At 31.5% G+C, this 24319-nt stretch overlaps 1 protein-coding gene and 1 long non-coding RNA gene across 2 annotated transcripts in view; one reads left to right on the top strand and one right to left on the bottom strand.

Moving 5' to 3' along the window:
* Positions 1–24319, bottom strand: part of LOC140452329 (membrane-associated tyrosine- and threonine-specific cdc2-inhibitory kinase wee-1.1-like) — a 173330-nt gene that overhangs the window by 103307 nt on the left and 45704 nt on the right. The gene's annotated exons all lie outside the window — the stretch shown is intronic.
* LOC140452538 (uncharacterized) overlaps positions 2976–24319 on the top strand; it is a 56285-nt gene continuing 34941 nt past the window's right edge. Inside the window, exon 1 of the long non-coding RNA XR_011952203.1 lies at positions 2976–3386. This is a non-coding gene — a long non-coding RNA (uncharacterized lncRNA). The remainder of the gene's footprint in view (positions 3387–24319) is intronic.

Raw genomic sequence — 24319 nt, 5'->3', positions numbered from 1 at the left:
TTGGAATAACTACTCTATTTCCCACTAGGATACAATTTTGTTCAATTGACAATTCATTTCTACGTTTAAAGTATGGTTTCAAAGATTCATCACTCACTTTCCTAGGCCAACCTGATAAAATGAAATCTTTACTTTTAATAACAACAAATCTTTGTTTGTTTCATTTGCAATATGACAAGCGTTTAAAGGCATTTGATCTACCAAACTAAAAGAATACAAATAGTCTGTAATTTTTGTATTATCACTACAGGGTAAACGTGATAAACTATCAGCATTGTTAATTGCTGCCCCCTTTTTGTACTGAATATCGTACTGATAACCTGACAGCGTGATAGCCCATCTTGTAATTCTTGCAGCCGCTGAAATTGGAATTCCTTTATTTTTTCCAAAGATAAACTGTAATGGCTGATGATCTGTAATCAGTATAAATTTACGAGCATAAAGATATTTATGAAATTTATTTAAAGCAAACATAAAAGCAAGGGCTTTCCTTTCCAAATTACTATACTTTTTTTCTGTACTAGACAGTGTACTTGATGCAAACATGACAGGTTTCTCTACATGACCAATTTTATGACTTAAGACACAACCGACACCATAACTACTTGCATCACATGTGACATAAATTGGAAGAGATGGATCATAATGAGTAATAACACTATTAGATGTTAACCACTTTTTACTTTCTTGAAATACTTTATCACATTCAGGTGACCAGCTACTACTGAAATTAATATTATTTTGACAGTTTGTATAATGGTTTTAATTTGGAAGACAACATCGGGATAAACTTTCCATAGTAGTTTAGCAAACCTAAATATGACTTTAATTCAGTTGTATTCTTTGGTGTTGGAGCTGAGTTAATTGCTAGTATTTTTTCTTCAGTAGGATGTATTCCTTTGGCATCTATAATATGACCTAAAAATTCTACTTTAGTTTCGACAAATTTACACTTATTTACATTAATTTTTACATCATAGTTATGTAAACGTTTCAACACTTTTCTGACATTCTCATAACAATCTATAAGTGACTCACCATATACTAGAATATCATCTAAGTAACATTTAGTATTTTGTACCCCTGCCAAAATACTATCCATCACCGACTGAAAAATACCTGGTGCAGAGCTGATACCATAAGTTAGTCTAGTGAAGGCAAGCAAACCTATATGGGTGTTTATTACTAAGATTTTTTGTGTATTTTTACTGACCTTTAGCTGTTGATAAGCACCTTTTAAATCTAAAACCGTAAAGTATTTATGTCTGCTTAGACATGCGAAGATATTTTCTGGTAATGGTAATGCGCAATTATCACTATCTAAGACTTTGTTTAATGTTTTTTTAAAATCTACACAAATTCTTAGTTCCTCAGACAATTTTTTTGGAACTACTACTATGGGACTAGCCCAGTTACTGTAACTGACTTTTTCTAAAATTCCTAACTCCACTAGTTTTTTTATTTCCAATTCAACTTTATCTTTTAGGGCAAATGGCATATCATAGGCCATATGAAAAATGGGTTGCGCATTTTCTTTTAATTTTAAATCAATTTCAAAACCCTTAATGAATGAATTATTATTCTCATCAAAATCTGATTTAAATTCCCTTTTTAATTGTGAAATTAAACTTGAAGTTTCAAGGTTTTCCAATTCCAGCTGACTAACAAATTCATTATATGAACAGTTAACTATTTGTCTCCAATTAGGATGCAATACATTTAACCAATTCCTACCCAACAGTGGAGTAAAATTATGTTTACTTTCTAAAATGGCAATAGGTAATTTTATAGTATTGTTTTTATGTTTTACTAATACATCAGTTTCTCCCACAATTTTTACTCCCTCGCCAGTTAATACCTTTAAACAATACTTAACAGAATAAATATTTAAAGCTGATAAAAACTTTTTAAAGTCCTTTATATGAATTACTGTACGACATGCACCTGTATCAATGTCAAATAAAATTGAATTACCTTCTACTTCTAATACTATTTTCTCTGGAGCTGAATTTTCAGGTTCCAATGAAGACAAGAAACCTAGAAATAATGAATTTTCCTCCTCAATTTCAGCCTGTATATCATCTTCTTCTAACAAACTAACTTTCGAACGACATACTGCACTTGTATGTCCCACTTTCTTACAACTGAAACATTGCCATGCTTTGGCTGGACATTTTGATGAGTCATGTTTTCTACCACATCTAAAGCATGACTTGGGTTGGACATTACTTCTACCAGTTTGATGGCCATCATCTTTCTTCACTGTAGCTTTCCTCTTTCTGAACATTACTTTATCTAACTTTCCTTCTATTGCCGCTACATTTTCCTGTTCCATCCTTCTAACTTGACCTTCTGTAAGTTCTATTGACAAGGCTATCTCATAAGCTCTTTCAAAGGAAATGTTGTCTTCTGCCAGGAGTTTACGTCTTATTTGGACTGATCGTACACCACATACAAACCTGTCTCTGAGACATTCTTTCAAAAATTGCCCAAATTTACAATATTGAGCAACACTTTTCAGTTTTGACACAAAACTTTTAATATCCTCCTGAGGCTCTTGATTTGTATTGTAAAATTTATACCTTTCAGCGATAACTAACCGCTTTGGACTATAATGTTCAATCAGAACTCTTTTTAACTCCTCAAATGTTTTTGAACTTGGTACCTCTGGTGCTAATAAGTCTTTTAAGACACTGTAAGTCTCTCTGCCAATTAAAGAAATCAATAATGGAACTTCCTTGTCTTTTTCCACTACATTACATATAAACAACTGCTCAAGTCTCTCTATATAAGAGGTGATATCACTTTTCGCAGGATTGAACTGCTCAATGTATCCAATTAACGACATTTTTCGACTTTTGCGTGGATTCTTTCTGTGACTCGTCGCCAAATATGTTATGTATTTAATGAGGCACCGACTGTTCATATTCTCTAATAATTTCTATTTTGTTTTAATTTTCAAATCGATCTGGCAACGTTGCTTTCTGCCAACATTGGGCATTTTGGGCGAGGTCGCTTCGATCGAGCATTTGTTGTTCGATCGATGCGCGAGAGTCATGTACAAGCCGTTGCATTAAGAACACGTGGAAATAACAAGGCACGTTTTTGTTGAGCTTGTAAGTCATTTCTAATTCATTTCCTGCACCAATTACCCAAGACAAAAAGTGTTAATAATCAATAAAAACATTGGTAGCAGAGCGTGGTTAACTAATTCGTAAAAAAAAAATAGTGTTAAATCCCGGTCTATAACAGGACTCAGTGGAAAATTTCGTAACGGTTAGTTAAACAATAGTGTTCGTTCCCGGTTGTGTAAATTTACCGGCCCAGTGGAAGAGACAACACATTGGTGCAACCAGAAGTTGAAGTTATCTACAAGTTCAATAAATGTGAGTTCCTTTTCAATCACTTTCCTTAAACTTTTCTTTATATAGTCTATAGTTTTTTACTGCTTCGATTTGTAACAATTTTAAGTTAATCATAATGTCTGATACTAAAAAACGAGGTGTGCTTAAAAGTAAACTAACAATTTTTATTAAATATCTGAATACATTATCCGAAAAAGAAATTAGTGAGTTAGAAATAATTCAATTAAAAGCGCGGCGTTTAGACATAGAATCGCTTAAATCGGAATTTGAAATAATACAATCGCGAATCGAATTAGATACGGAAGACGAAGAAGAGTTTCAAATCCAGTTAATAGAAAGGGAAACGTTTGAAACGACATATTATACTTATATAGCTAAAGGCAGAAAAATTATTTTAGATTTTGAAACCGTCGATGTATCTAGTTCTTCCCTTAACAATTCACAAATTCAAAACTTTGATCAAGGCACGGCAATAAAATTACCGACAATAAATTTACCTAAATTTTCCGGTTCATATCAGACGTGGCTCGAATTTAGGGACACCTATAAAAGTCTAATTCACGAAAATAACAATATAAGTCCTATACAAAAATTTCATTATTTACGGGCGTCTTTGGAAGGTGTGGCAACTGATATTATTCAGTCGTTGGAAATTTCCACCGCTAATTATGACGTGGCTTGGAAGGCACTTTCTGAACGGTACGATAACGACCAGCTGTTAATACATAATCACGTTAAATCTCTATTCAATTGTGAACCGGTCGTTAAAGAATCAGCTGTATCTCTTCGCAAATTATTAGATATTATTACAAAGAATTTGAGGGCTCTTGAGCAATTAAACCAACCAACTAGTGAATGGGTACACTACTTATATATTTAATCTCAACTAAACTCGATTCAATAACCCTACGTGAATGGGAAAGTTTTAAAAAGAATGGAGAAAGGCACACCTTTGAAGATTTCAAAGAATTCATAAAATCACGAGCTGATTTATTAGAAATGGTAAATGAAACTCATCCAGATAAAAGAAAATCGGTAAATAACAGTACTCGCGGATTTATTGTTACGGGGGGTGAACGAAATGCTCCAAAATGCGTCTTTTGTAAAAAAGAACATTATATTCAAAATTGCAATGATTTTCTAAAGCTAACTATTAGAGATCGCATTGATAAGGCTAGGTTCATGAAGCTATGCATTAATTGTTTAAAAGGAGGACACACTAGTAAATTTTGTCGACGGGGTAATTGTACGAAATGCGGATCAAAACATAATACTCTTTTGCATTTAGAACAACGTAATGTCAATTCGCAATCTAATTATCCTACACAAAATAGTGCAATCGTGGATTGTGCGCCTGCGCAATCAACTGAGGTAGCTTTATCAGCCTACAGTTCTATTGAACACGTTTTTTTATCTACTGTGCTCGTCCAACTATTCGATAAATACAACAGATCTCATACTGTGAGGGCTTTTACTTGACTCAGGTGCTCAATCCAGCTTTATTTCAAAAGACTTATTTAATGGCCTCCATTTGGAGAATATACCAACAGACATTATAGTGACGGGCATAAATGGTATTTCAACTAATATTACTGCAAAATGTGAGTTACAAGTTCAGGCTATTCATAATGCCTTTCAATTCAAGAACCATTTTTTCGTTATTGACAAAATATCTCATCACTTACCAGTGTCCGATGTTAACGTGGCAGATCTAAAAATCCCTAGTCATTTAAAACTAGCCGATCCATCATTTTTCAAATCTGATAAAATTCAAATGATCATCGGATCGGATATGTTTTGGACTCTAATTTGTATTGGACAAATTTCGTTGGGTCCGAACAAACCTTTAATGCAAAAAACTAAATTTGGATGGATAATATCAGGTCCTATTGCTCAAAAAACCAACAATGTGTCTTGTAATTTGATTTTGAAAAGTGATGAAGTTAATGTTAATAAAACTTTGAGTCGTTTCTGGGAAATTGAGGAAGTGGAATCAAATCGGGTCTACACGGTGGACGAATACAAATGTGAAAAGCATTTCGTAGATCATTTTAAACGCGATAGTGACGGAAGGTTTATAGTCAAGTTACCATTCAAAGAAAATATTGAAAGATTAGGAGAGTCTTATACCATAGCGTACAAAAGATTCTTGAACTTAAAGCGAAAATTAAATTCAAAACCAGAACTTAAAAAATTATACAACGAATTTATACAGGAATACCTGAATTTAGGACACATGAAAAAGGTAGAAAACCTGGACACCGGGAATGTATCGTACTATATGCCACATCGCGCAGTTATTCGACAAGATAGTCTTACTTCAAAAATACGTGTTGTGTTCGACGCTTCATGTCCTTCCTCGTCGGGCTACTCATTAAATAATTTGCAATACGTCGGTCCCACATTACAAGATGAACTTTTTTCTATTCTTCTGCGTTTTAGACAATATAAATATGTTTTTTCGGCTGATATTGCTAAAATGTACCGCCAGGTATTAGTAATTCCAGACCAAAGAAGTTTACAGCGGATATTGTACCGCGAAAATTCAAATGATCCAATAAATGTGTACGAATTAAAGACTGTGACATACGGCACTGCGGCAGCGTCGTATCTAGTTATTCGATGTCTATTTCAATTAGCGGCTGAAAATGAATCTAAAAATCCTAAACTGGCGAATATAATAAGATCTGACTTTTATGTAGATGATTTGTTGAGCGGAGCGGACAGTGTTGAGGAAGCAGCCTGTATCTGCAAAGGAGTTTCGAATATTTTAAAACAGGGTTGTTTTGAGTTGAGGAAATTTTATTCAAATAATAATGATGTGCTAAAGTACGTAGAATCCGACGAAGTGGACTCATTATTTATAAATTTCGGGGAAAATGAAAATGCTAAAACATTAGGTATTACGTGGAGCCCAAATTCAGATCAATTAATTTATAAGATCAATGATAGTTTTTATACTCCTAAAATTACCAAAAGAATAATATTATCAGAGGTATCGCAGGTGTTCGATCCGTTAGGGCTTTTAGCTCCTTGCATATTAAAGGCCAAGGTGATATTACAATCGCTTTGGTTGGAAAAGCTGTCTTGGGACGAATCTGTCCCGTCAAGTATATACACTTCCTATTCTCAGTTTAGATCTGATTTGCCTGTATTAAATGAGCTTCGTATTCAAAGACACGCTATGTGTGAGAATGCGGCATATTTGGAAATGCATGGTTTTGCTGATGCATCGGAAACAGCGTACGGCGCATGCGTTTATATCAGGTCAGTAAATGCAGAAGGTCAGATATTTTCTCACCTATTGTGCGCAAAATCTAAAGTAGCTCCATTGAAAACCATATCTATCCCCCGACTTGAACTTTCTGCTGCTTTACTATTAGCCAGATTATCAAAAAGGGTGAGAACGTCTTTGAGAGTTAATTTCTCTCGTTGTATTTTTTGGTCCGATTCTACGATCGTACTGGGATGGCTAAAATCACCTCCCAATAAATTTAAAACTTTTGTAAGCAACAGAGTTTCTGAGATTCAAGACTCGACTAGTTCGGATTGTTGGAAGCATGTTAGCTCCAATCAAAATCCAGCTGACATTATATCAAGAGGAAGTACACCATCATCGCTTTTAAATAATAATTTATGGTGGTATGGACCGTCTTGGCTCACGGACAATGAAGATCGTTGGCCTAAAAAGCAAATATCAGATCAAAAGTTACCTGATATCAAGAAAATGGATGACCGTATTGCTTTCACGGCGATAGTGGACGATTTTATTATAAACAAATACTCCAATTTGGATAAATTAAAGAGAGTAACGGCATGGGTGATAAGATTTCTTAAAAATTCTAAGTTAAAAGATAATCACTTGCGTTTTAAAACAAATTATATAAGTACCGTTGAAATAAAACATGCGTTTGATGTTCTCATCAAAATTGATCAAGATATCTATTTTAAAGCGGACATTACAAATTTGCGCACCAACAAACCGTTAAAAACAAATAGTTGTCTCCTAAGTTTAAATCCATTTATAGACGAATTCGGTTTTCTAAGGGTTGGTGGTAGGTTGAGTAATTCGAAATTTGCATTCGAGAAAAAACATCCTTTAATTTTACATTCTAAATCACATTTAATGTTTTTAATTGCTAGCCAAACTCATCTTGATTTATTGCATGCAGGGCCTCAGCTGATGCTTGCGACAATTCGCGATATTTTTTGGCCTATTGGTGGTCGGCTGTTAGTCAAATCAATTGTAAGAAAGTGCCTGTCTTGTTTCAGATTTAAGCCTCAAATAACTAAACCTATTATGGCCGCCTTACCAAAAGATCGATTAAGTTCGCGACTACCGTTTGAAGTAACTGGCGTTGACTATGCAGGTCCCTTATTAATAAAAAGTCGCACAGGCCGCGGATGTAAAATTTCCAAGGCATATATCTGTTTATTTATTTGCGCGGTCACAAAAGCGATTCACATCGAATTAGTTTGTGATTTAAGTAAAGAATATTTTTTGTTGGCATTAAAACGTTTCGTTGCTAGAAGAGGAATGCCCTCTCAAGTATTAAGTGATAATGGTTCCAATTTTATAGCGGCTAGTAACGAACTTTGTCAATTAGGTCGATTTTTATCTCAAAATGAAAATGAAATATCCGAAAGTTGTCATAAAGACAATATAAATTGGAAATTTAATCCTCCCTATGGACCACATTTTGGTGGTTTATGGGAAGCCGGGGTTAAAAGCATTAAGCACCACTTACGTCGCGTCACTAAGGGAGCTTCGTTTACCTTTGAACAGCTAACTACATTGTTGACGCAGGTCGAGGCCATATTAAACTCTAGACCTCTTTCTCCTATCTCCGATTCACCTCACGACCTTACTCCACTCACCCCCTCACATTTCTTAATTGGACGAGCTGGCAGCAGTGTTCCCGAGAAAAACTTTGTTAATACACCTTATAATCGATTGACTGTATTCCAGCATCTGTCACAACTTAAGCAGCATCTATGGAATCGCTGGAGTAAGGAGTATGTCAGTGAACTCCAGGCTCGTACAAAATGGAAGCAGCATTATGATTCATTGAGGAGGGAAGCCTTAGTTTTAATCAAAGATGATAACCTTCCTCCGATGAAGTGGAAGCTTGGAAGAATAGAGGACGTGATCAAAGGACCCGATGACGTATGCAGAGTTGCTGTAATCAAGACAGAACAGGGCCTGGTGAGAAGGGCATTTCCCAAGATTTGTCGATTACCGCTGGACAAAAATTTACAGACTGAGTGATAAATACAATGACACTTGTTTTTGTGAACTGAACATTTTTACTTTATATTTTAAATCATTAGTCTTGAGGACCTTTAAGTTAAGAAATTATCTATTTTATTTTTATTCTTTAATATTTACCAGTTATAATGTTTTTCTTTGAAAGCTTCCCTCTTTCAAGGCGGGGGACATGTTCATATTCTCTAATAATTTCTATTTTGTTTTAATTTTCAAATCGATCTGGCAACGTTGCTTTCTGCCAACATTGGGCATTTTGGGCGAGGTCGCTTCGATCGAGCATTTGTTGTTCGATCGATGCGCGAGAGTCATGTACAAGCCGTTGCATTAAGAACACGTGGAAATAAAAAGACACGTTTTTGTTGAGCTTGTAAGTCATTTCTAATTCATTTCCTGCACCAATTACCCAAGACAAAAAGTGTTAATAATCAATAAAAACACCGACTATTGAACAAAACTATTTATTAAAAGATACAGTGGTTACATACATTATGGATGGATCCGTAGACTCACGGCGTTCCATCACCTAACCTCACCATCGACCCCTAGTCTTTTCCACAGTGTCTCTTATTTCGCTGCCGGACTCATATATAACACTTCTCATGAAAGAAATAATAACAAAAAATTTTCGGAATTTAAATTTCATCCTAGAATAAAGAACCTCACTGATATCAACTTTACAGAAGATGAGATTAAACTTCTAAACTATGGTCTCAAACACTCAGTTCCTAAAGATTTGTCTTTACATGATCTTGAGAGTCTATCCATTGAGACAGACATAGTAATCCAAAACCTTTCATCATCTCTTTCCCAAAGAACTTCAATGAGAAACTCCTGTTACCGTTACATTAATAAATTTAAAAACAAGATTTCTTCAACATCAAACTTTTCAGATACCCTAAACCCTTCTTTTTCTCATAACTTTTCCTTCCAAAAAACACAATCACAGCTTAAGACCCTTAAATCAATCAAACATAAAATTTCAAGACACAACTTAATTTTTTCTAAGGCTGATAAAGGTAATTGTTTGGTTATTCTAGACCGTGATTCATATGACAATAAAGTCTCTTCTTTTCTAGATGACAATCACTTCTCTCTTATACCAACTGATCCTTCTAAGAGATTTATATCCAAACTCAAAGATCATGTCAAAAAACATTCTGAATTTCTTTCCAATCATGATGCTCCCTATAACAAAATACCTGGTAACCCTCTCATTCCAAGGCTATATGGCTTACCCAAGATACATAAAGTTGGAATTTCCATTCGTATCGTTGTCAGCTTCATTAACACTCCAGTGTCTATTTTATCTAAATTCATACATAATACTTTAAAAAATCTAATTAATTTTACTCCACAGTTTACTGTAAGAAAATTCATATCAATTGGTTGATAAACTTCAACTCATTAGTCTCAATCCTGACATTACTATGCTTTCTTTTAATGTTAGCAATGTATTTACTTCAGTGCCCAAACTTGAAACTCTTAGTCTGGTAAAAACACTCCTAGTAAACAAGTCGATTCAGTCCAACATCATTTCATCGATATTGGATATCCTTGAATTATGTCTATCTCAAGATTTCTTCCAATTCAACAACAAATTTTATAGACAACCTGATGGTTTAGCAATGGGCAGTTGTTTATCCCCCTTCCTGGCTGATGTCTTTATGGATCATTTAGAATCCAACCACATCATAAAAAATCTTGAAATTTTACACTGGTTCCGTTATGTTGATGACTGTTTAGTCTTCATGTCAAGTAATCATAACTCAGCACAACAACTACTTCTTAAAATCAATCAAATCCATCCAAATATCAAATTTACCATGGAACTAGAATCTTCCCAAGCCATCAATTTTCAAGATTTATCTATTACCAGACTCAACAATCAATTTGACTTTGGTATCTTCCGCAAGCCTACCCAAACTGATCATGTCATTCATTCTTTCTCCAATCACCCTCTATCACACAAATTAGCTGCTTTTAGAAGTTTCATCCACAGACTATATTCAATACCTATGTCTATTGACTCCTTTAATAAAGAACTCAACATCATAAAACAAATAGTTGTCAACAATGGTTATGATTAGACTTCGGCAAATATGCAAATAAAAATGTAGAAAATATGCGCATAAATATGCACGTGTTTACCCGAAAATATGCAAATATTTTACAAAATATGCATACAAATAAATAAAAAAATCGTAAAATAGTAACAATTTTATTTAAAAAAAAAGTGTACATAACTAAATATTTCCTACTATTCATTAAGATTTACATTTATTTTAAGTAACTACATCATTTTTAAGTATGAATAAACTTATTTAGAATTATGGTAACAATAAATGACCAAGTGGTGTTCAAAATTTTCTAACAAAAACTTGTGGCTTCTGTCTGAGTACATATATTTATATATGGAAAAACTTCGTTTAACATCAACTGATGTAACGGGAGCATTTTTCAAACTAACCAAAACATTTGGTTCTAAATTAATTGTTTCCGAAATATTTCCAGCTAGAACACTGACTACTTCAGAAAGAATATGGTAACCTTTATTTTTTTCCATAGTAGCTTTAAATTTTTTTAAAATATCTTTTCCAATATTACCTCTAACGTTCCGACAACATGACGCAAATTCTTTTATTAATGCTGCACTTTCGAACAATGACAGTTTTGGTGATTCTGAGTAATTGTTTTTTGAACAAAACTAAAATTTGATTTTATAAATGAAAGTTCTTGTTGAAGCAAGTTACTCTGAAAAGTTTGTTTAGAATCCAAAAGAGATTGGGAACTTTCATCTGTTAACGTATCAATTATGTTCTTTATTTTAACAAAATGATCTGCATAAAAATTAGCTGCTTCTAACCATGTTCCCCATCGCGTTAAAATAGGTTGTGGTGGAAGAGGAATGTTAGGTAGCATTTCTTTATAAAGTTGAATTCTTATAGGAGATTTAAGAAATACTTTTTTGACACTGGATATCATGGTATTTACAAGAGGAAATTTTTTTCGTATTTCCTCTGCAACTCTGTTTAATCCATGCGCTACACAAGTAACATGTATTAAATCTGGGAAAAATATTTTTAAATTTTGTCCTGCTTTCACCATATAAGGAGCAGCATCCGATAAAATAAGCAGTAATTTATTAGAAGGAATAGTTGTCGGAAGAAAAAAAGTTGCTAATGTTTCTTGTATAAAACACGAAATTGTTAAAGCATTTGTTTTCTCAAGTTTCTGGCATGAAATAAGATGAGATTTTGGTAAGGTATCTTCTTTAAGAACACCAATCAATAAATGAGCAATATACTTTCCTGAGGAATCAGTGGTTTCGTCTACAGATATGTAAAAATAATTATCTGCAATTTCTTCCTTAATATTAATTAACACCGACGAGTATAGCCCGTTCACATTATTTCTTCTTAGAGACCGATCACTTGGAACATTAAGTTTGCAATATTTTTTTAGAAACGAACTAAAATTTACATTTGCTAATTTTGAAAGCGGTATGTTTGCAGACACTAATGCGCGACACAAGTCTTCATTAAAAGTTTCTTGCTCATCTAATTTTTTTGAAGTAGATTGGAAACATTTAGCCATTGAAGTTTGATGTTTTCCTCCTATTTTTCCTTTTTTTGCAATGTGTGAAGCAGTTCTCACATGTTGGTCTATCTGAAATTTCTTCTCACATGCTATCTATAAATAAAAATAAAAACCTTTATTTTAACCCAACCTTTAAAATATAAAAATATACAAGGTGTTTTTGGTTAATCAAATAACTGGTTTGGGAAAAAAACACTCGCTAAGTGTTTTAAATGCAGTATTAATCCACAAATTAGTTTTTGTTACTAACCATTAGTACATCATATAACTTATTTTAAAATTCAACAAAAGTTTTTTTTTGTTAATTCAATTACAATAAAAATAATTGTGTTTTAGAATAGCTGACTTCATAAAAAAAAGTAAAGGTGAAAAATTTTTCTAAATACACACCATTGTATTGTACCATGGACAATTTTTTCTCACTAAATGAAGCTATTTTTCATTTAAAAACAACCTACGAGTACTAAATTTCAAGTAAATACGTTTATTGGTTTTAAAGTTATTATTGTTATTAACTAAAAGAATTTAATTTTTTTTAATTTTAACACCCTGTATCTCGAAAAGTAAATAAGTTTGACCCCTCATTAACTATATCGTTTTGTTCAATTTTTCGAGAAGTATCTACAGTCAAACGTTGTAAGTGTCATTTGGAAACACCCTTTATGATTATTAGATATTTAATAGAAAATATTAGATACTTACAATTTTGCCACAGACTGAACAGTAGATTTTTCCCATATCCATAGACAGCTCTTTATAAGGTTTAATCCAAGTTGAAACACTGGTTGTTTTAGGCATTATAAAATCACAATCTTCCTTTTTGTTACGCACAATGAGTGTTTACGCTTTGAATATCAAAACAAAAATGATTTACAGATCTGAGCATCAAATTAGAAATGTTTAGGTACCTAATTCAATAAACTGGGAGATTTTGGAAAATCCCTAAATTAGGAGCAAAACTATTAGCCGTTTACCTGCTGTTAAGATACAATAAATTGTAGATAGATTTGGGGATTAGATCATAAAATGCAAATGAGCGAACCCTTAGCGATTATCCAATAACTGAATGCCTCAGTGACCGAGACTTTTTAAGAATGTTGAGGGCTACTTAAATTGATCTTCTTTGAAATTGTAAATGTTTTGTACCTGTAGAGATTACGTACTTAGATCATTTCTTGATTAAAATGACTACAAAATTTTATACAAGAATTGAAATAAATTGGTATGTTTAAAAATTTTCAAATACAGTATAAAAATCTGAACTTTTATGCACTTTATGCAAACTTTTATACAAATATGCCAAAATATGAAATATTTGCATAAAATATACACAATATGCAAAATATGCAATATGCATATTTGCCGAAGTCTAGTTATGATCCTTTTATAATAGATAAAATCATCCATAAAAGAGAATCTAGATTGCTTCATAATTCTGCTTTTAATCAATCTTCTTCTTCTACTCCAATTTACAGGTCTTTACCGTATCACACTCCCAAATTATCTGAAAATATCAGACGAATCATAATGAATTCATCAGAAAACACACACATATCTTTCAAAGTTGGAAATACTCTTAACCATTTCTTGACAAATACTAAGGACACAATACCCTATATGAACCGTAGTGGAGTTTACAGACTGACTTGTTCTGATTGTGATGCCTCCTACATTGGCAGGACTTATAGGTCACTTTCAACTAGATCTGCTGAACACTCTAAAAGAGATAATACATCAGCTTTTTCACACCACCTTAAAGTTAATAATCATCATTTCAACATCCCTGATAGAGTCAAATGAATTCATAACATCCAAGATAGAAATACTTTACGGTTGGACTTGTATGAGGACCTTGAGATCTCCAGAGACATGAGGACTAGCCCCAACTGTGTTAACCGCCAAACTACCCTAAACCGACCTTTTACTCCCATACACCGACAACTATTCCCTTAATTTTCATCAACATTCCACTAAATGCATTCAAATTTCATTTTTCATTTTGCTTCTGTTTTCCCTTTCCCAACCAGCCCACTAACATCTAACATTAACACCCTTACTAATCACCCATTAACACATATCATACCTCAATTTGTCCACCTACTCATTTCTTTCTTTTTATTCATCATACTCCTTATTCCACCATTTTATCCTATAATAGTTTCTTATTTCTCATCCTCCTGCCAGTTGCATTCAAATTTCATTTTTCACTTTGCTTCTGTTTTCCCTTACCCAACCAGCCCACTAACATCTAACATTTTAACACCCTTAATAATCACCCATTAACACATATCATACCTCAATTTTTCCACCTCCTCATTTCTTTATTTTTATTCATCATACCCCTATTCAACCATTTTATCCTATGGCAGTTTCTTATTTCTCATCCTCCTGCCAGTTCTTGTATAACTCACCCCTTCACAATTCTTTTCCTCATGTCTCCTACTTCTTAGGGTCACCTTACTTGTCTTTTTATTTTTTTCCACCATAATTCTTCATCTTTAATCTCTAAATTTTTTAAAAATCACACATCCTTTTGACACTTTTAGTCTGTGGACCCCATTACCACCTATATTACACAAGTCAATCTAATCCCCTCACAGTTAACTCAACATATAGTCTCTATTATTTCATTCTTTCTCTAATACTTATTCACACACATATCCTTTTGTCTGGTTTTCCATTCACATACTTAATTATTTAACTTTGTCCATGCAGTTCACAACAACATAGTATCCAATTTATTCTTGCTGCTGTACATTACTCAACCAACATTTTACATTTCCTTCTTCCTATATTAAAACTCTCATTCATTCTTTCTCAACTGCATTTATACTCATTTTAACATACTTCACAATATGGCAATATTATATTAACACCATCAAAACTACAATATAATTATAGTTAGAATATCATATCCTGTTATCATATTATCTCAAAAATTTTAATAGCTTATTCATTTTACCAATTAATAATAAAAGAAAAACAATTTTAAACTCTCAGAGACTTAGACACGAGGTCGCTTACTGTTCTTAGGCAACCACCATTACCCAAATTTAAATATATAAAAACTTTTAACTTCAATTTCATTGATTCCAACTTAATCATTTCATTTATATACTTATCTCTATCATTCTTACACTAATATGTAGATAGTACCACATCAATTTCTTTCATTTTCCATATCTATCAATTTTCAAACCACTTATGATGTCATAGATTCAACTTCAAACATTAACTCCACTAACTTAATAACTGACTTGTTGTTTTTTCAATAATAGAGATTTGCAGATTTAAAGGGAAATAAATTTTTTATCATTTAAACAGATTCAATTTTAATTAAAGGTTCATTAGCAAGATACTAGGTATTATTATAACAACATTAAAAAATTTTTTTATAATTTTTAATAATTACATTAGTCGCGGAACACACCAATACTTTGTCATGTTTAACTGACTTCTTAAATTATATTCTTGTCACCTCAGCCAGTTGGTCTGTGTCGTCTTAACTGACAAGAACCACATGTTAAAAACCGAGCAGAGAGACATGTAGTTCCTCAAGTATTAATTTATCCATTGTCATCGACCGAAAGTCAACACATAATTTAAGTTTGGAAAGATGTAACCCATATATGGATGTCATAGAAATCTAATTTCATTGTTAGCTTCAAGTACATAAGGCACTGAAGATGATCTGATTAGATCGAAAACGTTATGCTGCTACTGTATAAATTTTGACGACACTTGTAAAAGTTTTAAAAAGTTTTAACTACATGTTTATTTTATATACCTAAATACAATGGTGAAGTGTTTTAACTTCTGTATGTTTTTTTAAACGATGTTATACAGCCAACTACTGGGATTTTCCCATTAATTTTTTGATATAATTATTATTTGTTCTCTCTTTGAGGGAGAAATGGACAATGGGAAAATAAATGAAAAAAAATAAATTTGTGATAATAAGTTATCGCTACGCTTTAATACGTATAATTAAACCTAAAAATTCTCAAATGTTCATACACAAATTATCAATACTTATTATGACTGGTACTCAAAAAGAAGGATCTCTTAATTAAATTTTATATTTATTATGAAAGCGAATAGCTGAACAAAATGTTGAATTAGTTATGATATCGTTACGTGTGTGGTTGAAAGTCCTTTTTTATTTTATATTAGACTGACCTTTAATTTACACAATTTTTCTATTGGCTCCTTTTCTCATCCGACTGGGCTCTGACCATCTACAGCTCGTATTCTTAAATGCTTCACACACACCTGTTCTCGTCAGCTGGTGAAAGTCTCTCACACACACTAACTCTGCTTCAGTTTCTCCAAAACACCTCCTGGATAAACACCTATCCCACAGGAACACACTTTCCTACTACTCAAAAGGATTTTCACTTCACCGATTAGCACTAAATATATGCTACATCTGTTTTCCTGACTGCAGGATGTAAATTCCTCTTTGAACTGCTACTACTTCTTTGGCTAGTTCCCCAGACACATCACTTTTACTGCAGGCTATGGAGCAACAAAACGACCAGCTTCTTCAAAACTTCAGAACACAGTAAAATCTCCTTCGTCATCGCAAAATCGACTTGGCGTTGTTTCTCTCTACCTTTCGAATCTACCAATCAGAGTCCAGCATCATACACTCCACACCTTAAATTCCAACCAACTACATTCCATGCTTTCTCCGTAAACAAACTTGCTGTCGTCATGACCTTAGATCATTTAATATTTCCAATTTCATAAATATTTCATTTCTTTTTGTTTACAAGTCTCGATGTAACAATATACCTAAACATCAAGATTATTATCTGCCCTCATCTTTTACTAAAAGCTTTCTCCTTACTTTCAAAATTCTGTGTACAAAGGATTTCTATTTTGTATTCAAAGAATTCCTATACCTGTGCCTTTGACATAATTGTTTATTAAAAACCCACCATTGCTATAATATAGATATCTATCTGTTTTATCATAGCTTAGAAAAACCATTACTTATTCTTATCTATTTGGTTTTTACAGAAATAATTTTCCTATTTATTTATTAAATCGAGTTAATTGGTCGATGAAATTAAATTTACATTATGATCTTTAAATATTTTAGACCAATTCAAACCATAACAACTTCTCCGCCTGATGACAAGACAAAATTTTCCGCATATTCAAAAAATTTTTCGAGTCAACAAATAATTTTAAACATTATTACTCTTGTTTATAATTCTTAAATATTACTTTTATTCTTACAACAAAAAACCTTTATTTACATTCTATTTATTCATGGTATACACATGCCTCAAAACATAGCTATCTACACCGTTTTCATTCTTTACCACGGACCTTCAAAAACTGGCATTACCTTTGCGCAAATGTTGTTGGTGAGGTTTGATACCCTCAACGCCCTTACCAACACCTTTTCCCCCACCTGAAAGGTAACGGGTATTCTTTTACTATTGCAGTCTTGTCTTTGGACGTATTTTTCATTGCTCCATTGCAGTCTCTTCTGCAACAGTTCCCAGACCTGCTGATATTCTCGAAGCTCTGTGTTTTCCCACGGCCTCACCGGCAACTTTCCTTGCATAATGTATTCGGGTGATTCTTTTGTGACTATGTTAGAGATCGTATTTAAATAATTTTCCATTTCCGCTAATTTTCTGTCCCAAATCTTATGTTGTCCATCTGTAGCAATTCGAAGAAATTTTGTAACTCTTGTATGAATCTCTCCGAAAGATTGCTCTGAGGGTGTCGGATGCTGAGAAAATTTGTTTCTATTTTTATTTCCCAGAGCTGTCCTTTGAAACGGTCGTTCCCGAGTATATCGCATGGTCCAACAATATCTTCTTTGGCGTTCCTACATTGGCTATAAATTCGTCTATTTTTTATAATTTCTTCTCCCTTCGTCGTACGACAACTATATAAGTTTACATATTTCGAAAACACGTCTACCATCACCAGAATATGCTTTTTTCTTTGGGAAGTTATGACTAAGTCACTCAACATATCGATTGGCACTATATCTAGTTTATTTCGAGAGACGATGTTCTTTGCAATATTTTTATTTTTGTAGTTCCTACTTTTATTCCTTTGGCATATGCTGCATCTTTGTGTCTTTTTTTTCGCTATGTGGTAATCTTGTCGACAGATTAATTTTCTCGGAAAACTAACCACACCTTCCGGGCTGCAATATGTACGTTTTTGCCATATACATTTTCCATAATTTTCTCTGCTAATATCGGTGTTATCAAATACAATTATCTTCCTTCGATTCTTTTGAAAAAAAGATCGTCTTCTCTCTCTGCCCTTCTTTTTCTCTTTTCCTCCAAACCTTTTTAATCCATTCTTATTATATATATATATATATATATATATATATATATATATATATATATATATATATATATATATATATATATACATATATATATATATATATATATATATATATATATATATATATATATATATATATATATATATATATTGAAATGATATTGTTTAAAAAATTATTTTAAGAAGTTATATACTAGAGAATTTAATAAAAATTATTTATGTGAGGGTATTTTTAAGAAATTATCATATAATAATTGTAAAAAGTTGTATTTTAATGTTGTAAATATATTTAAGTGAGCCATGTGCATAGGCAACCAAAAATACTCTCGAAGTGACAGATAGAAATTAAGAATTATAAGGAATATAAAGTGGGGTTATAATAATATATTGTTTGAAATGTGTATTTTATTAAATTAGAGTGTTAGTTACTAATTTGAATGTTTATTCTGATCTGAAAAGCCTAAATGTCAACAAAATTATCAATGGAACATTAACGAATTCTCCAGAGTGCAGAGTGTGACCATTGTTTACGGTCGAACATTCTGGAATAATGATTATGTCGGTGGATGGAACAGATATTTTTTCGAGAACATCCATATCGAAGAAATAGAACGAAATTGGAACATGATCTCTTACCAGATGGTTCTAGAATATCCAAAAAGATATAAATACCCGTGATTTGGATTCAAGATGGCAGTTTTTTAGTCAGAAGTCAGGCCAGTTCATTATGAAAGTTAGTAGACACATTTAGTGAAGTAAATTGTTCAGAATTTTCAAGAAGTCAGTCAGAAAAGTTTAGGAAGAAATATGAAAGTTAGTTGGAGTCAGTGAATCAAGTAAAAATAGTCCAATTGTTTAATATAGTGAGTTAAATGAAGATTAAAAATTATGCATATATTTAATGCACATTTATAATTATACACAAATAATTATTGAAGATTATAAAAGTATATTAGAAGAATATTGGATGGACATTGGAAGGAATTAAAATTATATTATGATTGGAGATTAGTATAAATCAACTTATAATAATTGGATATTGGTATATTGAAAAGAAGAATAAATATAAATGGTGTTTGCTGGTGGTGTATAAATGCTGGTGAAGAAAACTATATCTTAAATTGGTAGAAGTTGATAATTGGAAAAAGTAATTTCATAAAAACAAGGATAACCGAAGTACGAAGACATTCAGTGGTGATTAGAATCTATATAGTGGAAAACAGTTCATTTAGGCATTCAGTGAAAGAAAGGTACAAAATTTTGTTAATATAATTTAGTTAATGTCATAACAATTTCAATTTTGAAGATAGTTTGTTTAAATTTTACATTGTCTATAGAATTTAATTAGTTTTATAAGAGTATCAATTTAAAGATAGTTTATTTTAAATTTTCATTGGCTAGGTTAGATATATATGTGTGTTCCATAATAGTTATAATAAAGATAATTTAAAAAAGTACTTACAAACTAATTCTTTGAGAACCGCGATAAAAACCCTATATTATTAAAAATACTCATTGCTCATCATTCAAACAAAAAACACATCATAACAATTTGGCACCCAACGCGGTGGCTCTCTATTTAAAAGAATTAGTTTGGGAAGATAAGTGCTCTCATATAATTAAATTAATTATCACTAGAAAGAAAAAAGTATAGATTTTATTTTTAATTATATTTGAACAAGTAAAGTCTCAAAATGTCTCAAGGAAAGAAAGGTACAAGAAGCAAAAAGAATGAAGAAGATGTGGAAGTAGAACCACAACCTATACAAGAGGAGAGTTTAGTTCAAGCTCCACAAGATACTGCAGAAATGAATCCAGAAAGAGAGGAAAATGTCAATATGGCAGCTTTGATGTCATTAATGATGCAGATGAACAAGACAATAGAAGAGAATACGAAAAAAATGGAAGAGAATTCAAAAGAAATCAAAGAAGACATAAAAAAATTGGAAGAGAATTCAAAAGAAGTCAAAGAAGACATAAAAAAATTGGAAGAGAATTCAAAACAAGTCAAAGAAGACATAAAAAAATTGGAAGAGAATTCAAAAGAAGTCAAAGAAGACATGAAAAAAATGGAACAGAAATTAGAAGAGAATTATAGAAAATTAGAAAAGAAAATAGAAGATAATAATAATAAAATTGTAAAACAAATAGAAAAACAAATGGATAAAAAACTTGAAGCTGCAGAGAAAAAAGTAGCAAATGAAATAAAAATTATACGGAATGACTACAAGAAAAGGATAGAAAATGAGAGGACAGAAGTAAAGAGGATTATTCAAGATAATAAGATAGATATAGAACAGAAAATAGAGTTACAGAAATGTAACTTAGAAGTAAAAATTAACGAAGACAGGAGAAACACAGAAGAAAAATTAGATGATATACAACAAAATATCCAAATAAATAATAATCAAATAAGAAATCCTAGAGTATACATAAATAGTTTAAAACATAAATTAAGATTTGTGAATAATATTAATGGTATTAAAGATTATATTAGAATGACATTAAATGACAATGCAGCAACTTGGTTTGCTAGCATTGAGAATGATTTAGATAATTTTCAAACATTTGAAAATAAATTTTTAAATTATTATTGGGGTGAATTAGAGCAAGCCAAGTTTAGAGAAATTCTATATTTTGGAAAGTATAATCAAAATTTAAAATCAAATATGGTAGATTATGCATTGAAACTGATAACAGTTGCAAAATATTTAGAACCACCACTTAGAGAGGATGAAACAGTCTTAAATGTATCTAGACATTTTGATGTTGATATTGTGCAAACAGTAACTGTACAAAATATTCAAACAATAGATAGTTTTATTAATTTTATTCAAAGAATACAAAGAGGCAATATGACAAGTAATAATAACAACAGAAAAAACAATAATAACTTTCAATATAATAAAAATGATAATCAACAATATAGACAATCATATAACAATAATACTAGGTATGGTGATAGTTTACAAAATTTTAATAATAATAACAGTAATCCAAATAGACAGAACTTTAATAATAATACTAGTTATAATAGACAAAATTTTAATAATAATACTAATTATAATAGACAACATTTTAATAACAGTACTAATAATAATAGACAAGATTTTAACAATAGAAAAAATACAGAGCGACCTAACTATAACAGACAGGTAAATTGTGTTCGAAGGAATAGAAGCTGCGAAGACAGGGAACGAAGTAGTACAAGGCAGGAAAATGTGAGTAGAAGTCATAGTAGGGAAGGACATAGGACATCAGATTCAAGAGGTCAGATACAATCTGACAATTCTAATAATCAAAATTTTGTGCAGTAAACTTTCTGAATTACAAGTTAGGCCATTGCTATTATGAAAAACCTTCTGAATTTATTTCTTTAGATGAAGAGAAAATTATTGAATCTATTAATTTAATTTATATAAATGCTTTGGCCAAAAATAAAATGATTAAGATTATGATAGATACTGGTTCAGAAAGTACTTTAGTCTCGGAGAATTTTATTTTTAATACATTAAAATTATCAGATATAATAAAGATTCCAAAAATTAAAATTGTTGGTGCAAATAATAAGAAGTTGGGTGAAATTGATAAACTAGCCAATTTTAAAATTAATATTCTTAATAAAGAAATTAATATGCAAGGATTTATTGTCAAGGATTTATGTGTTGATATATTAATGGGAAATGATGAATTGGAAAAGAAGAAAGTAAAGATAGATTTTGAAAAAAAAATGGTAACTTTGGAAGGGCAAATAATTAAATTTATGCAGAAAGATGAGGTGGAAGAAGGAATAAGAGTTGATAGGATATTATTAAAAGAAAATAATGATGTTTATGAAGAAGAAATGTATTTTGATGATAGGGAAATGTCCCAAAAGAATGTAAAGAATAATTATTGTAGTGAATATTTAAGGAATGGAAATTTTAAGCAGATGGATGCCTACGAGGCGGAGTGCGTAAAATTGGAAGCAAGGAATAATGAGTACATAATAAAGAATAATTTTATTTGTAAAGAAGAAGATGTGATAAAAGTTTTAAATTGCCCTGAAGAATATAAATCAATAGTCATTTCCATATTGCAGCAACACAAGGGACTTGTCAATAAAGAAAATAGAATTGCACAAAATTATATCCATAGTATAAAAGTTAAAGAAGAAAAAGATTTTAAAACAAAATCATACCCAATACCATATAAATACAGAGAAGAAGTAAACAAAACAATTAATAATATGTTAGAAGATGGGATCATTGAGAAGGCAGACACACGTTTTATTAACCCCATAGTAGTAGTACGAAAAAGATCAGGTGAAATCAGGTTATGTTTGGATGCAAGGAATATTAACAAGATTACTGAAAAGCAATTTGAAGCACCAATGAGTATAGATGGAATATTAGGAAGAATTACAGGAATGTCATTTTTCACTAAAATCGATTTACAGCATAGTTTCTGGTTAATACCTCTAGAAAGAAAAAGTAGACAGTATACAGGATTTCAGATAGATGGAGTAGTATATCAATTCAAAGTAGTACCATTTGGACTTCAATCATCTTGCAGTGCTCTATGTAGATGTCTTCATGATATTTTGGATCAATATGAACATTTTGTAATTCACTACATTGATGATATATTAATTTTTTCTAAAACGGCTGAAGATCATGAGAAACACCTAAAAATTATAATAAATAGATTAGACAAAGTTGGACTAAAAATAAATCAAGAAAAATGTACATTTTTTCAAAAAGAAGTCATATATCTAGGTTATAAACTTAACACTAAGGGAATCGAAATGGATCCAGAACGGACACAAGTCATTCAGGAATATAAAACACCACACAATTTAAGAACTTTAAGAGGATTTATTGGAATAATTAATTATTATAAAAGGATGATACCAGATCTAAGTATAAAAGAAATTCCATTACTTGAACTACTGAGAAAAGGTGTAAAATGGAGATGGGATCAGAGAAGAGAACTAGCATTCCAAGAAATTAAAAACATTTTTCTGTCAAATTTGAAAATATACTATCCTGACTACACACAGCCATTCATATTAAGAACAGATGCATCAATAGAGAGATTATCAGGGGTATTATTACAAATACATGATGGGGTCGAATACCCAATACAATTCATTTCAAGAATTACAAAGCCACATGAAAAGGGTTACTCAGTTTCAGAATTAGAACTAGCAAGTATAATACACTGTGTCACAAAATTAAGATTTTATTTGTTGGGTAATGAATTTACAATAGAAACAGATCACCAAGCTTTAACGTCTATATTAAATAACAAATATGGAAACAGTAGAATACATCGGTGGAGTCTAATACTTAGTGAATACTGTTTTGAAATCAAATACATTTCTGGAAAATCCAATATAGTGGCAGATGCTTTATCAAGGTTAGAAAATACACCACAAAAAGGGCAGCGAACAATAAAAATTGGATTAAATCAATTAGTAGAAAGTACTGGATTATATTCTAAAGAAGAAATTATAAGAGATCAGATCAATTTGAGTGAAAAACAAAAAGTCCTTAGGAAAGATGGGGTATATTATAAAATAATAAATGGCATAGAAGTATATGTAATAACTAGAACTTTAGCAAAGAAAATATTGAAAAATTTACATAACAATTATATGCATATTGGTTCAAGAAAGCTATGGATGCTATTTAGGGACAATTATTTTGCAAAGAATGACATAAGTATAGCAAAAGAAATTACTACCCAATGCCCAATATGTCAACTAAACAAAGAA

Source organism: Diabrotica undecimpunctata, chromosome 10 (assembly GCF_040954645.1).
Source record: "Diabrotica undecimpunctata isolate CICGRU chromosome 10, icDiaUnde3, whole genome shotgun sequence".
Taxonomy (NCBI): domain Eukaryota; kingdom Metazoa; phylum Arthropoda; class Insecta; order Coleoptera; family Chrysomelidae; genus Diabrotica; species Diabrotica undecimpunctata.
This window is presented reverse-complemented; position numbering and strand designations above follow the sequence as displayed.